This window comes from Octopus sinensis, linkage group LG14 (assembly GCF_006345805.1).
Source record: "Octopus sinensis linkage group LG14, ASM634580v1, whole genome shotgun sequence".
Classification (NCBI taxonomy): domain Eukaryota; kingdom Metazoa; phylum Mollusca; class Cephalopoda; order Octopoda; family Octopodidae; genus Octopus; species Octopus sinensis.
In genome coordinates, this window is record NC_043010.1 from 3,808,931 (window position 1) to 3,824,142 (window position 15,212).

The 15,212-nt window shown below is 32.5% G+C and overlaps 1 protein-coding gene across 4 annotated transcripts in view; it reads right to left on the reverse strand.

Moving 5' to 3' along the window:
- Positions 1–15,212, reverse strand: part of LOC115219538 (protocadherin gamma-B6-like) — a 124,803-nt gene that overhangs the window by 74,494 nt on the left and 35,097 nt on the right. For all 4 annotated transcript variants that reach the window (XR_005001981.1, XR_005001979.1, XR_005001980.1 and 1 more), the window contains 2 exons: positions 8,878–11,350; positions 4,905–5,082 (listed from right to left, as the gene is read on the reverse strand). The gene's annotated coding sequence lies outside the window, so the exon portion shown is untranslated. The remainder of the gene's footprint in view (positions 1–4,904; positions 5,083–8,877; positions 11,351–15,212) is intronic.

Consider the following 15,212-nt stretch of genomic DNA (forward strand, 5'->3'; position numbering starts at 1 on the left):
ATTTTTAACTGTTTTCACCATTTTTATCAGAGAAAATAAATTTGCTATTAAACACGTTATTAGCTGTGAATATTTTTGAAATAGTGCAATATATTTCAGAGAGAGAGGGAGAGAGAGAGAGAGAGAGAGATAGAGAGAGAGAGAGAGAGAGAGAAAAAGAGAGAGAGAGGGAGAGAGAGAAAAAGAGAGAGAGAGAGAAAGAGAGAAAGAGAGAGAGAGAGAGAGAGAGAGAGAGAGAGTGAGAGAAGTTGAGATTTGATAAATGGAGAGACAAACTGATGGATAGAGAATTGTTACTTCTTTTAATAACGGTGTGCTATGATTGTATAGCTTTACTATAGGCTAGAGTTGTACATGAGACAGCAAGGCCTAGGGTGGTATTCCCAGTTCATCAGTAATCAATGGCTTAAAGTTCATTAATAGGTCATATCCCTGGTGATGAGAAAAGTTGTCTTTCTTTTTTTGCAGGACACTGCAGCTGTGTGAGTGTATGCAGTTTCCCACAGAGGTTAAGTTAACAATTATAAATTCTAGATGAATGAGTAGATACCAGTATCCATCAATAGGGAAACTGAACTATCCTTTTGTTACCACCAGAGCTATGGCTTATTAATGAACTTATTAATGAACTTCTTGCCACTGGTGATAACTTGGAAATATCACCCTAGGCTTTGGTGGCCCATGCAGAATTGCAGAGTATATACTTCCTGTTGTCTCTAGTGAGATTATTACCTATCCGGCATACTGTAATTGTCACATGCTATATCTAAAGGCGGCGAGCTGGCAGAAACGTTAGCACGCCGGGCGAAATGCATTGCCGTATTTCGTCTGCCGTTACGTTCCGAGTTCAAATTCCACCGAGGTCGACTTTTCCTTTCATCCTTCCGGGGTCGATAAATTAAGTACCAGTTACGCACTGGGGTCGATGTAATCGACTTAATCCGTTTGTCTGTCCCTGTTTGTCTCCTCTGTGTTTAGCCCCTTGTGGGTAGTAAAGAAATATATATCTAAAGTAAGCTATATCTGGCTATGTCTAAAGTAAGAAGTCATGGAAACAGTTAAGTAATCTGAAATCATCAAATTGTTTTACATTTCCACGTGGTAATTGTTGATGCTGAAATGTCACAACCTACAGAACGCCAAAACACTGACACCAACAGTCCTGTCTGCTCTGCAAAGGTGAGCATGTAATAAAAAAAACTGTTGTTGTCAGCTAGCTGAGCACCCACATGAATTGATCAATGATGGTGTGGCTATTCTCACTTACTGACTATTATAACTTTCTTTTAAAATCTGTCCATCCTAACTTCACAGCATATATTTTAATGAGCTACTAATAGTTTCATGCAATGAAAAGCATTTTATAACATGTCTGGTGCCTTCATGCAATCCTGAGGCTCTGCCCACATAGCATCACAACTTAAAACAGGACAATAGGATATGTTTTAACTTGTTATGTCATGTGGGCAGAACCCAAAGATTGCGTGAAGGCATCAGATGTGCCATAAAATGCTGTCTGAGTTGCTTTTCTTTGCATGAAATTATTTGTAACTCATAGAAATATATACTGTATTTATTAAATATTTATCTCTCATCAGATGGAGTACTTTTTTGTTGATCTTACACTATATATATATATATATATATATATATATATATATATACTACTGTGCAAAAAGTCTTCGACCACTTTAAACTATTAGAAATTTCTACTAACTGCCAACTTATAAGTGGATGTTTTGCATTGCATTTTTTACACATGAAACATCGGCCCTATTGGAGGTATTTCCATACCTAATTATTATATTTTGTCATAAGGGTTCAGAATGAGAAGGGAAGATGTAAGAGACCACTAAAAATGGCTGTGCAAAAGTTTTCGGCCACCTCACATAAACCAGTCATGATGCAGTGTTTTAAAGCATGAAAAATGTCTAAAATGAAAGTTTATTCCATAATGTTCATTTCAAGAAGTTACTGTACATTGTTAATATTTCGTGTGGCTTCCCTTAGTTTAAATGATTGCTTTAACGTGCCTGGGAAGAGATGAGTACAAATCCTTCACCATCTTCACAAGTATTGAGATGCCATTCTCTGTACCTGTGCTCCCACAACTCTTCAAGATTGCATGGATTCTTTGGACAAACTCTTCTCTTTAGTTCTGTCCACATTTGCTCAATGATATTTAAGTCAGAGCTCTGAGCTGGCCAATCTTATCCGGTAACTCCTTCACCAGCCAGACACTGTTGTGTTGCACATGATTTGTGGCAGGGAGCACCGTCATGCTGAAAGATCTCACCTTCATCCAAGTCTGGTATCAAATTGTCCTTCAGCAACTTGATGTATTTGACACTATTCAAATTACTTTTTTGATCCATCACTTTTTATGTGTCCCCAAAGCATCAGACTCTTACCCCCAAACTTCACTGTTTTCGTTGTGTAATGTGGGTCATTGCTTAGAAAACAAAACAACCCATGTTACACAATGAAATCAGTGAAGTTAGTGGGTAAGAGTCTGATGTTTTGTAGATACATAAAAAGTGCTGGTTCAAGAAAGTTGGTTAAAATTGATGGTAACTTGAATAGTGCCAAATACATCCAGTTGCTGAAGGACAATTTGATACCAAACTTGGATGAAGGTGAGATCTTTCAGCATGATGGTGCTCTACATCTCAGATTGTTTGCAACACAACAGAGTCTGGCTGATGAAGGAGTTACTGGATAAGATTGGCCATAAACAGTGAGGATGACATTGCAAAGGCTGGAGTAGTTTGAATGAAAAATTATGCCCCATCCACCATATTTGCCAGACATTACCCCATCTAATTATCATTTATTCTGCAGTTTTCAAAATCATTTGGATAGAAAAAATATGAATTCTGTAGACGAGGGTAGAACAGTACTGGAGGAGTATTTTTCATCATAGACAAGTGAATTTTAGATGGAAGAGTATTGTAGAAAATGAAGGAGAGTATGTTTTAGATTAAAAAAGAACTTTGCTTATCTTAATATTGAAAAATAAAGGTTGTATAAAAAAAACTGCATTATTTATGGGATGACCCAATACAAATTTTATTGACAATTTTATTTCAGAATAGATATCTAACTGAAATTAAGAACCAACTAGATAATTAATCAATAATTAATTAAATGATGATGATGATTAAGTCAGGCTTGATCACAAGTCACAATTATATATTTAAACTTAATATGAACACAGATAGAAAGAACAGAATAAGAAAGGCAAAGGATTAAACATCGGAATAATGTGATAGGCAAGAAATACAAGAACGTAGTATCCATGAGGAATGTTTAAGCTACCAGATAATTAATGTATATAAAATGAAATAAGATATTTTCAGATAAATGAGGAGAAAACAAATTATTTGTACCATTGCATGAGCAAAAAGGAAGAAATGAAAGAAATGCTTAATTTCTTGAACATGAATACATGCACAGTAAAGGCAGTAATGAAAGGAAGATACTAATGTTTTGTAGAGAGTATTCTCAATTAGACAAGAGCCAGTTTCGAAAAACCAATTAAAATTTCATTCAGTAGAACTGTACAACTCATAGATTAAATGTGACAGTGTAGCAGCCTCATTTGTATCCTGCCACCCCAAGTAACTATTATTCACTTTGTATTGCTATCAATGAGACGCACTTGAAGAATTTGTTTTCTTTTGCAATGTATTCTTTTCTTTTATCGCTTTATCATTTGGAATTTGAAATAAGAGTTCTCATAGGTGTTGCAAGGCTCAATTACTGAGGCGTGAAATCACACTTTGTGTTCATTCAATTGCTTTCCTTTGTAACAGTCCAATTAATCTCCCATTTAATGCTAAAATTAATCAAGTCATTTAAGGGGAAACTTTCAATTTAATATCTTTTAATAGATTTGCTTCTCTTGGAAGAAGAGATCTAATTGCGAATTCCAACTTTTGGTTCTTAAATTAAATACATTAAGAAATGTAAGAAATCAATTTAACTGCATTGATAATGTCCTTGGGAAGTGTATAAAGATTGCAACATCCCATTTCCCCACTCCTAAAACGCATAAGTTTGCTATGCTTAAAAAACAACAACAAAAAACAAAAACAAACAAAAAAAGAAAATAAATGAAAAACTCAACCAATATTTTATTTATGTTATGCATAGTCAGTGGTTAAACTGCATCAGAAAGTTGATATCTGCTACCAAAGAAAGATACACTGCAGCGATTTTGTTACCTTCCTTCATTTCATGGTAGTATTTAATCCCCAAAGTGCAAGTTAATGAAGCACTCATCACCTCAACTGTCTCTTTGCTGATAACAGCACTGAACTGCACCCTTCTATTGTACCTATTTATAGTTGATGCAGTGGAGGTGCAATGGCCCAGTGGTTAGGGCAGCGGACTCGCGGTCATAGGATCGCGGTTTCGATTCCCACACTGGGCGTTGTGAGTGTTTATTGAGCGAAAACATCTAAAGCTCCACGAGGCTCCGGCAGGGGATGGTGATGATCCCTGCTGTACTCTTTCACCACAACTTTCTCTCACTCTTACTTCCTGTTTCTGTTGTACCTTGTATTTCAAAGGGCCGGCCTTGTCACTCTCTGTGTCACGCTGAATATCCCCGAGAACTACATTACGGGTACACGTGTCTGTGGAGTGCTCAGCCACTTACATGTTAATTTCACGAGCAGGCTGTTCCGTTGATTCGGATCAACCAGAACCCTCATCGTCATAACCGATGGAGTGCTTCCATCCATAGTTGATGCAATTGGTTGATAAAATTTAAACAGCTTTTCCAATCTGAGATCAGTATTTGTAAAAAGAATGCAACTCTCCAATTAGTGCATTGAGGAACATTTTAAACAAAGTCTCTTTTATTTTTGAAAGCACAAGAATATACAAAAATAACTTACCAGGTAAAGTTTCATAGTGCGCCGTGCTTGCTTCACTGCAGCCATGTCCACTGTCAGTTACAGAAGACATCGTTGACATCTCACTGAAACGGTCAGGGGACATAACCATATGTTGTTGATCTTTACCAATAAAACGTGTCACTGAGAATTCTTGAGGGTTACCATGTACCAAGTTACCCTGTGTCAATCAGAACAAAAGTCGATTTCTTTTGAGAAAAAAACAAACTCAATAATTATATAGAGAATACTTTAGATGACTTAGCAAATCCCAATATATGTTAACGACCTGCATGAGTTAGACACAGTAAAGCTGGTTTTAAACTTAGACCATGAAAAGATGTTACTAAATAGCCCTAACCCTGTGGGTTTCAAGAAACTTGAAATATGAAAACAGAAATCATCAATTATATATCATATATCAGGCGCAGGAGTGGCTGTGTGGTAAGTAGCTTGCTAACCAACCACATGGTTCCGGGTTCAGTCCCACTGCGTGGCATCTGGGGCAAGTGTCTTCTGCTATAGCCCCAGGCCGACCAATGCCTTGTGAGTGGATTTGGTAGACGGAAACTGAAAGAAGCCTGTCGTATATATATATATATATATATATATATATATATATATGTGTGTGTGTGTGTATGTGTTTGTGTGTTTGTGTTTGTCCCCCTAGCATTGCTTGACAACCGATGCTGGTGTGTTTACGTCCCCGTCACTTAGCGGTTCGGCAAAAAGAGACCGATAGAATAAGTACTGGGCTTACAAAGAATAAGTCCCAGGGTTGATTTGCTCGACTAAAAGGCGGTGCTCCAGCATGGCCGCAGTCAAATGACTGAAACAAGTAAAAAGAGTAAAAAGAGTAAACACTGAAACTGTGTATTAAAACAAAGCTCAAAGGTGTATAAAACATTAAAAAAAACAAAAAGAAGTAATTATCAGTGTCTTTTTCTACTTACTGCTCTCTAAGTTAAAAATCTGTTACATATTTGACTAGTTTTAATATAAGAAAAAGAATTACACTTTGGCCATTGTAGAAATATTAATTCAACTGAACATTATATTTCAGTAAATGAGAAATATCGCTGGTTTTATATCTACACTGTCCCTCTTGGCATGGGTTAGACAAGACTTGTTGATGCAATATTCTGCAGCCAGATGCCTTCCTTTCTTGTTTTACAGTTAAGGTATTTATTCCCATGCTTTTCCATACAGAGTGACTCAATGGCTAGACCTGTTTTAATAGCAAGTGTAAACAATGTCTCTGATTATGTAGTGGTATTGAATTATGCTTTAAGTGCATAAAAAATGCCAGGACATAGGAAGACATGATCACATGTTCACATGTGGTAGGCTTTAACACAGTTTTCATCTACTAAATTTCATTCATTAAACATTGGTCAACCTGAGGCTATAGTAAATGGCACTTGCCCATGGTGCCATGTAGCAGGGATGAACCTGAAACAATATGATTTCGAAGCCACCTGCTTAACCACACAGTCATGTCTGAACTTGAAATACCTTTAAAAAAAATTCAACAAACCACTGTTACTTATTCAAATAATCATCTTAGATTAATTGGCCTCTCTGAAGTGGCACCACTTGCCATATAAATAATCAGTAAATCTTATTCAATTCACACACTGCTGTTGAAGGAAATGAAGGACACATTGTTTAATGTAATCTGAAATATATTATGTCTGCAAAAAGATAGGGTGGTGTACTGGAATGATTTTCATCACAGGTATTCTCATCAGGATTGATAATGGGCTAAATAAACAACTTTTTAAAATATAAAGTTTAAAAATTACTTTCTCATGATAATTTTTGAATATTTTAAAAGATTTATGAAATAAGCTATGCACAAATGCTTCTTTCTTTCTAACTAATAAATACAATATTTTAATTAATTCACACATTTGTTTTCTTGGGATTTGCCTTGCATTTACTTCGCATTGTTCTGGCCTTACCCACGATCCTTTATACAATATTTAATCTTCTCCATACCAATAACTTCCAATGATCAAAAATCTTAATATATAATTATAGTTCAGTCCACATACACCCAGCCTGTATTTCAAAATGGATCTCTTGAAGCATATAAATCTTCTGTCTACACTGCACACATTTTCCTGTTTTTAAACAAACATTTTCAATCTTCATACAATGTCACACTACCTTTATTTAATACTAATTTAATTATTTAGGTAGTATATATACATTCTTTTATTCTATTACTCTTTTACTGGTTTCAGTCATTTGACTGTGGCCAGGCTGGAATACTGCCCAGTACTTATTTATTGTTCCCTTTTGCTGAACTGTTAAGTTATGGGGATAAACACACCAAAATTGGTCATCAAGCAATAGTAGGGGAACAAAAACAGACACATAAAAACATGCATATATATATACGACAGGCTTCTTTCAGTTTCTGTCTACCAAATCTACTCACAAGGCTTTGGTCAGCCCGAGGCTATAGTAGAAAACACTTGCCCAAAGTGCCATGCAGTGGGACTGAACCCAGAACCATATGGTTGGGAAGCAAACTTCTTACCACACAGCCATCACTGTACCTCACATACTCATATTAAAAAAAAAACAAAAAAGAGGTAAAATATAAACATCAAACTGTCTCTCATCATTATAGCATCCAGAAAACAAGACTTTGGTAAGAAATTTTTGAAGAAATTTTTTCTCAAATCCTCATTATCCTTTTTCTGTTTTTCAATATGATTTTAAGATTAAGAAAGAAATGAATGTTTCTGATACATCTTTAATGTGCATATAGGTTTGAAGCTGGTGTACTTCAACACCAAATGCATTTTCTAATGCTATAACCACTCAACTTACAGCTATAGACATAAAATAATGCCACTAGCAAGACTTAATTTCTTGGTTTTTTCATTTAGGTTCCTAAATACTATTTCCTTTAAATCTTTATATTTTTTAAGACTGTTGTATGAAATTAAGTACACTCTGAAATGGTTTTAAATATGGAACATTTGTAGATACCATTTCCTTTTGCTTCTAATTAGTCGATATACTAGAATTATGCATTTCACTGTGCAGCTTTTCCATCTAATTTTCCTCTCATCATCATAATCTGTGTTGAATATTATTCCTTATTATCTGTAATTTTCATCATTTATCAACAGCCATTTTACTTTTACTATTCAATATTGATTTCTAACATAAGCATCAAGCCTCACATTTAGGGAGTGGTGTATTTACTATTTAATGTTTAACAAAAATTTGTTCATCAAAAAGCATTTTTCTATTTTAAAATAATTAATTATATTTAATTATCTATGTCACTTGGCTTTTCATGCTATTGTCTAGCTATCTGGTGAATTACTTGATGTTTTCGTTTTTGAAAATTCTAAAAGCATTCTATACAGCCATACTTTTATAAAAGCTGTTCTGTTACATCAAATATGTTTTATTTTCAAATAAAATAAAATGTTATTATAATATTCTTTTGAAATAAATTGAAAATGAATCTATTAATGAACTATCTGTGATATAAAACAGTCATTCTGAAACACAGAAATGTACATAGTGAAAAGTAGGGCATATATCCCTATCCACTTTATAGTATCAGCATATTATAGCATTATCTTTTTATATGAACAGTTATTATTATCAAATTGTTCTCTGGGGAAATGTTAATTTCTGTTATATTCTCCACTCCTTTGTAAATCTGCTGTAGCTATTTGTTTCCCATCTGTCACATTCGGAGCTGATTCTTCAGCCAATATACTGATCAGCTGAATGATATATTAAGCACACCATCATTTCCACTGAAATAATTCCCTAATGGTTTATTAATTTTTTCCTCTCCAGAAGTTATTAATCCAGAAACAAACTCATGAATTTTTAATGCCCCAAGCAAATAAAGGTCTTCAAATATTTTATGAAATCTACAAGGAAATATTCTAAAGTGGATAAATTATTAATATAAAGTAATTTTAAATGTGCTTACTTGATAGGATTCTGGTGTTATATTTTGAAAATGTACTCCAGATGATGATCCTTTCCAACTCTGACCAGGTTTATATATAGAATGAGGATCTCTTCTTAGTGAGCCTGTTTGAGTGTTTCTGACTTGTTTCTGATCGGATAAAATTCCTACTGGAACATCATATTTTGGTGATGCTTGTTCACATACATATCCTGATGGCCTTCTTTCACCGACAAAGTCCTGGGCCACACCATACTGGTTTTCTTTTACATTCCGTTTGTGGACAACACATACAATCACAGAAACTACAATAGCAACAGACACTATTACTGCAGCCACAACTATGATGATCATCAAGTTAATATGTATTCTGTTGTCTGATTCTGTGTCTTCAGGTTTGTCCATTCTGGCTGTTGTGTTGCTAACAGTTAGTGTCAAAGACAGTGTAGTTGTTGCTGATAAAACTGGTGTACCACTGTCTTTGACAACTAAATTTAAAGTATATAATCCAGCATCATTTTGGTAAACTGTACGAGAAAAAGACAGAAGTCCTGTGTAAGGGTTAACTTTGAATAAATGTTTGTCATTGCCTTCAAGTATTTCATACTTGAGGAAGGAATTAACATGTTCATCTCTGTCAGAAGCTCTTAATGTTGTGATGACACCCTTACTTTGTGGATGGTAATAGACATACAGATTGAAAGGGTTAACACTAGGAAATGTAAAATATGGAACATTGTCATTTTTATCCATAACTTCAATAATTACATTGGCTTCGTTATTTAGTGGCGGTATTCCGTTATCTTTCACAAAAACCTTGAATTTATATATTTCTTGTTGTTCACGATCTAGAGATTGTGTTGTTGAAATAAATCCTAAATGGGAAATTTTAAAAGCATGGGTTTGTTTGCTATTTTCCAAGTGGTACATAAGTTTACCACCGGAATCCAAATCCTCGTCTGTTGCATTAATGAAACCAATAGGAAAATTTGCTTCTTCATTTTCATATGTAAAAAATGTAAAGATGTCTTTGATAAACTCTGGTTGAATATCATTAACATCATCTACTTGAATAGAGAATTGTTTGGCTGTTTTTAAAGGTGGTGATCCTCTATCTTGGCAGACTATTGTGAAATCTATGTTGTTTTTTGTTTCTCTATCAATTGTTTTCTTAATTATCAGCATATACTTCTTTCTCCCATGATTCTTAAGCTGTAGTTTATCATGATGAAGGTGACAGCTAATTTCACCATTTTCGCCAACATCATTATCAGTGACCTTTACATACGCAATAAAACTATCAACTTTTACTCCCTCTGAAATACTGGGTGAATCTCCAGCTGATTTTGATATAAAGCTGATATCTATATCAGGCGGATTATTCTCTTGACTATTTATATTCACTAAAACCATAGCAACTGAGCTCAAAGATGGATTTCCTCCATCCTTGGCTTTAACAAATAATTTATATGTCCTTTTTGATCCAGGTGGAAACTTTTGAAGTTGCCAGATTTCTCCTGTTGATTCATTTAATTTAAAATAGGCTCTGGCACTCTCTGATGTTTTGGAACTGAACTGGAACATTACTTTACCATTTTCACCAGAATCTAAGTCAGTTGCTGATAAAGTGACTATAGGCATTGATCTTTGATAACTATTTTTGATAGAAACATTGTAAATATTTTGGGAGAAGATAGGGGAATTGTCATTTTCATCTCGAACTGTTATTTGAATATTTAGAACACCTTCTTTAGGGGGATGGCCACCATCTTTTGCAATAACTTGAAGTTGATAAGAATCTTTTAATTCTCTATCAAGTTTTTCTCGTAAAATAATACCAAGTTTGGAAGTACCATCCATATTTTTTGAAACTGATAAGGTGAAAAGATTACTATTATTGTTCTTTAGGAAGTATGATATCTGTGAATGCAGCAATCCTATATCTCTGTCAATGGCATTTGGAATAGCTTTCATCATACCTTCCCGATCACCTTCAGAAAATTCTAAATTTATATTTTTATTTAGAAACTCAGGTTGATGTTCATTAATATCCTGAATAACAATTTTTATTTCTAAAACTTCAACAAAAGATTCTTTTTGATGAATTGCTACATCCACCATTCTAAAACATTCCATGTTATATTTACATAAGATTTCAGCATCAATTGTCTTAGCAGTGTAGAGTTTGCCAGTCTTAGTAACATTGAACAACTGAGAACTGTCAGTCTTTTCTCCTGGCAGTTGACTAAATGAGATAAAATTTCTGTATTTATTTAGAACATTGTCCCATAACTGTGCATCAGCAGCAATATTGGCAACAAGTGAATTTGAGGTTTGTCCATCTTTAACATAATAAGTAAGATTCACACAAAGAGACGAAGCTAAACAAAATAGAAGTATGCATAACTCTAATTCCATGTTAATTTTACTGTGGCTTTTCCATCTGTGGAAAATATCAAGTTGAAATATTCTTTTGAAAATAATTGTATAATGTCTGAAATGAAAATTTAAAAGAAAGAAAGCATGTATAAATTTGTTGTAAGATTCAAATCAAATTATGTATCAACTTTTTAAACAATTATTTTCCTTGCCTCACAAAAACAACTTCCAATTAATACTTTCATGTATCGTCATGAAACATTAATTTGCTGCCACGCTGAGGCTGGTTATTCATAAGGACATATAATTTGTACATGCCAAAAAGCACATATACATGTATACATGTAAATATTTATGTGTGTGTGTGTTTACACACATATATATTTGTGTGTATGCATGAACTTGTACGTTTGTATATAAACAATTATATTGTGGAAGAGACAATTTAGCTATTTAAGAACACAAACTATTATGTTCATTTTTAGTTTATTTCTAATGGTATATTCTATTATAGATTGTAATAATAAACTGTATTAACAAGAAATAAATGCAAATGAGGCTAAAATGACCCTTTCATGGTGTAATTGTTTCAGTTTCAATAGACACTCTGATAAGATCAGTTGCAAAACAAGTACAGTGCCAACACACACATGCACACACACACACATGCATAAATAGAGAGGAGTCAAAAATGTGTTTGTAACGTAATAAATGTAAATATATTAATTATCAGAAATTAAACATTTTATTTCATTTCTAATCTTGTTGCAGGATTTTATGTGTAGATTATTGCCAGTTTTATTGTTATATTCATGGAAGATGTAATCATAATTTGTTACAGTGTTCTTAGAAATATCTCTGATCATAGCCATGTGCCAACTGAAGAATACAATAGACACTCTTGCATGCTTTACTTTGCAGAAATAGAAGTAATTGAGGCTGAGGAAATGTAGATGAGGCATACTGCTGGATGGTGACGAGAACTCAAGAGTATTTATATTTAATGTTTAGTACAATATTGCAGTAAATAAGTATAATTTATCTTCAAAATAAATTGAAATTTATTTCCTTTGTTCATAGAATTTCATAAATTCTTTTACTCTATATTCTGATAAACAGCAATCCGCAAAAGACTGTTTTTAAATAATTGTTAATAGAGGAATCAGACAAAACAAATTATATTTATATCATTATTGGTTCATCAAGTTTATTCTATTATTGTTTTAGATTGTCTGTTTTGCTCATGAGTATATCATTATGACAAATTAAAATTGTCACCAAATTGGTTTTATTCCATTGTGTCAATATTTGGCACTTCTTTGCTCTCTCATTTTTTTACATTATTTTACTCTTTCTCTCTGTCTTTGTTGTTGTTCCATTATTTACAAAGAAAATATCTTTTCTTTCTTTTTTTTTTTACAAATAACTGTTCCAGAACAAAAGGTTTCCATGTTCCATTTTTAGTTCTTGATAATTATAATTCTAGCATTTTATGATGAAAATAATAATTCAAAAATAGAAAGAAAAGTGCTATTGAAAAGCTTTACTGTTGTTATGAAGAACAATACTAGTCTCTGGTTCTTATATTCCACATAGATATCTTTAGAGAATAAAAAGAAAACAGAAAAATATATAAACAGTCACAAACACTAAACAAATGAAAAAAAAAGGTAATTTAATTATATCTGAGATAAACCAAACCACATAAAGTATTCCTCTGTTGAAACTTTAATTGAATTTTGATGGGAGTAACAAAAAGAATTACAATACAATAATGCAAAACAAATCTTAAAAGTAAATTGAGTTGTATTTCTTTTTTTTAGACTAATTAAATATTTTCTCAATTTTTCCTCTCATTTTGAAGCCAAACATATTCCTCGTGATCAATGAAATGTGTCGCTTTGTTCAATAACTGACCTATTGATTACAAGAAAAATTAGTTGAAATTTCTAAAGAAAAGACATCAATATTTTCTCTTAATCTTTAGTGAATAAAATTTTCAGACATAAAACCAATACAACATCACAAATTGTCAGTTTTCATCTTTCTTTAAACTAATTTATCATTCAATACACAAATACTGCCAGAAATAAAAGCTTACTTGATATATATATATGAAACAGATATTAAAACTCACATAATTCTTCTAGTGTCTAATCTTGCAGATATAACACATATAAACATTTACATAAAAGAAGCAATATTAAATTTTCTTCTACTATCTTACACATACATAGACTGCAAAATGATTGTAAGAAATATGTTGTATGCGGATAGGTATCAAATGAAATAAATATTGGTTTAGCTGTATTTAATAAGAGTATGTGTTGTATATATGTATATTTATTGAATGCATATGTATGTAGGTATAAAACTGTGCAGGTGTCGATTAATATCTCTCCTCTCTTGACCTCACTCTCTCTAACATACATACATAATTATATAGATATGAGTGTATGTATATATATATATATATATGGAGAAGATTGAAAAGTAACACACGAGTTGATATATATGGAAAAAAGAGTCAAGGTAGAGAATGCTAAAATTATTTTATAAAAAGCATTTCAGTACCGGTTTCAATCAAACCCACAAGAGTAAACAAGAGAGACAGAGACAGGCAGATACAAGGAAAATGCCCCTTGTATTTGAATACTATGCAAATATTCTTTAAAAAAACATTTCTTTTAATTTTTCCAAAATTTAATTGTTTTCCATACTTACAGTTGAAAAAGTCTCAATGGCTGAAACCGGTACTGAAAGGTTTTTTTATAAAATTACTTTAGCATTTCCTACCATGACTATTTTTTCCATATATATATATATATATATATATCTTTCCTTCTTCCCTGAGCATCCAATAATACTATACTTGTTCCATGTCCTCGTGTTGTGTTTTCTCTTTGTGTTTTCATGTTTGGATTAACTATATATACATACATATACATATATATGCAGAACATGTATACACATGTATAAATAGGTTTATATATACGCATGTGTTTTTGTGGGAGTGTGTGTATATATATGTACTTTCATTTATACACATATATGCTTAAATATATATATATATATAAAGTCTCTTTCAAGACACAGTAGTCATTTTCCAATGTCCACTTATTACCAAGTGACTGGCAAAATTGAAAAAAAAACACATTCACAAGAGAAATAGGAGAACATACACAGATTATGACCCTAATATTTATAAATTATCATTATCACGTGAGTATTTATTATATACACAGACACACATATGCATATATGCATATATATCTATTGACATACATATTTCAATCTATATGTGTGTGTGTATACATATGTACACTCACTCACACACACACTTACACACACACACACATACACACACACGCATACACATATATATGATATGTATTATACATATATATTTATGTATTAAATTAAATTTATATATATTTGTGTGTGCATGTATATATATTATATATATATGATATATACATATGCAATCTCTCTCTCTCTATATATATATATATGTATATATACAATGCTGAAAGAAAGAGAAATAATTTTAAAAATTTCTGATGGCATGAATTTGGCTAATTAAGTTAAATAGGGGTTTATTGACTGACATACAATAAATTTATTAAAATTTCTCACTAATTAAAAGACAGTAAACAGAAATATAATGGCTTTCATTATTGACTCTTGAAAAGAAGGAGGACATAATTTTAGGAGATTAAAAATAGATTCTTGAGCAGATTTTCATGCTTGAGAAACTACATTTTGATCTTCTGTTGCAAATAGAGGAGTATAGACATGCCTATCAGTCTGTTTACTGACCTTATCAAGATTGTTCAGTCCCCTTTAGCCTACTAGTCTGCTTTTTGCAATTTTACATACAGCTATAGAGTTTTTCATCAAGGCTAATTTGCATAATTAAAAGTAAAAGTATTTTAAAGGAATAACATATATTGGCCAACAGCATGAAAATGAATTAG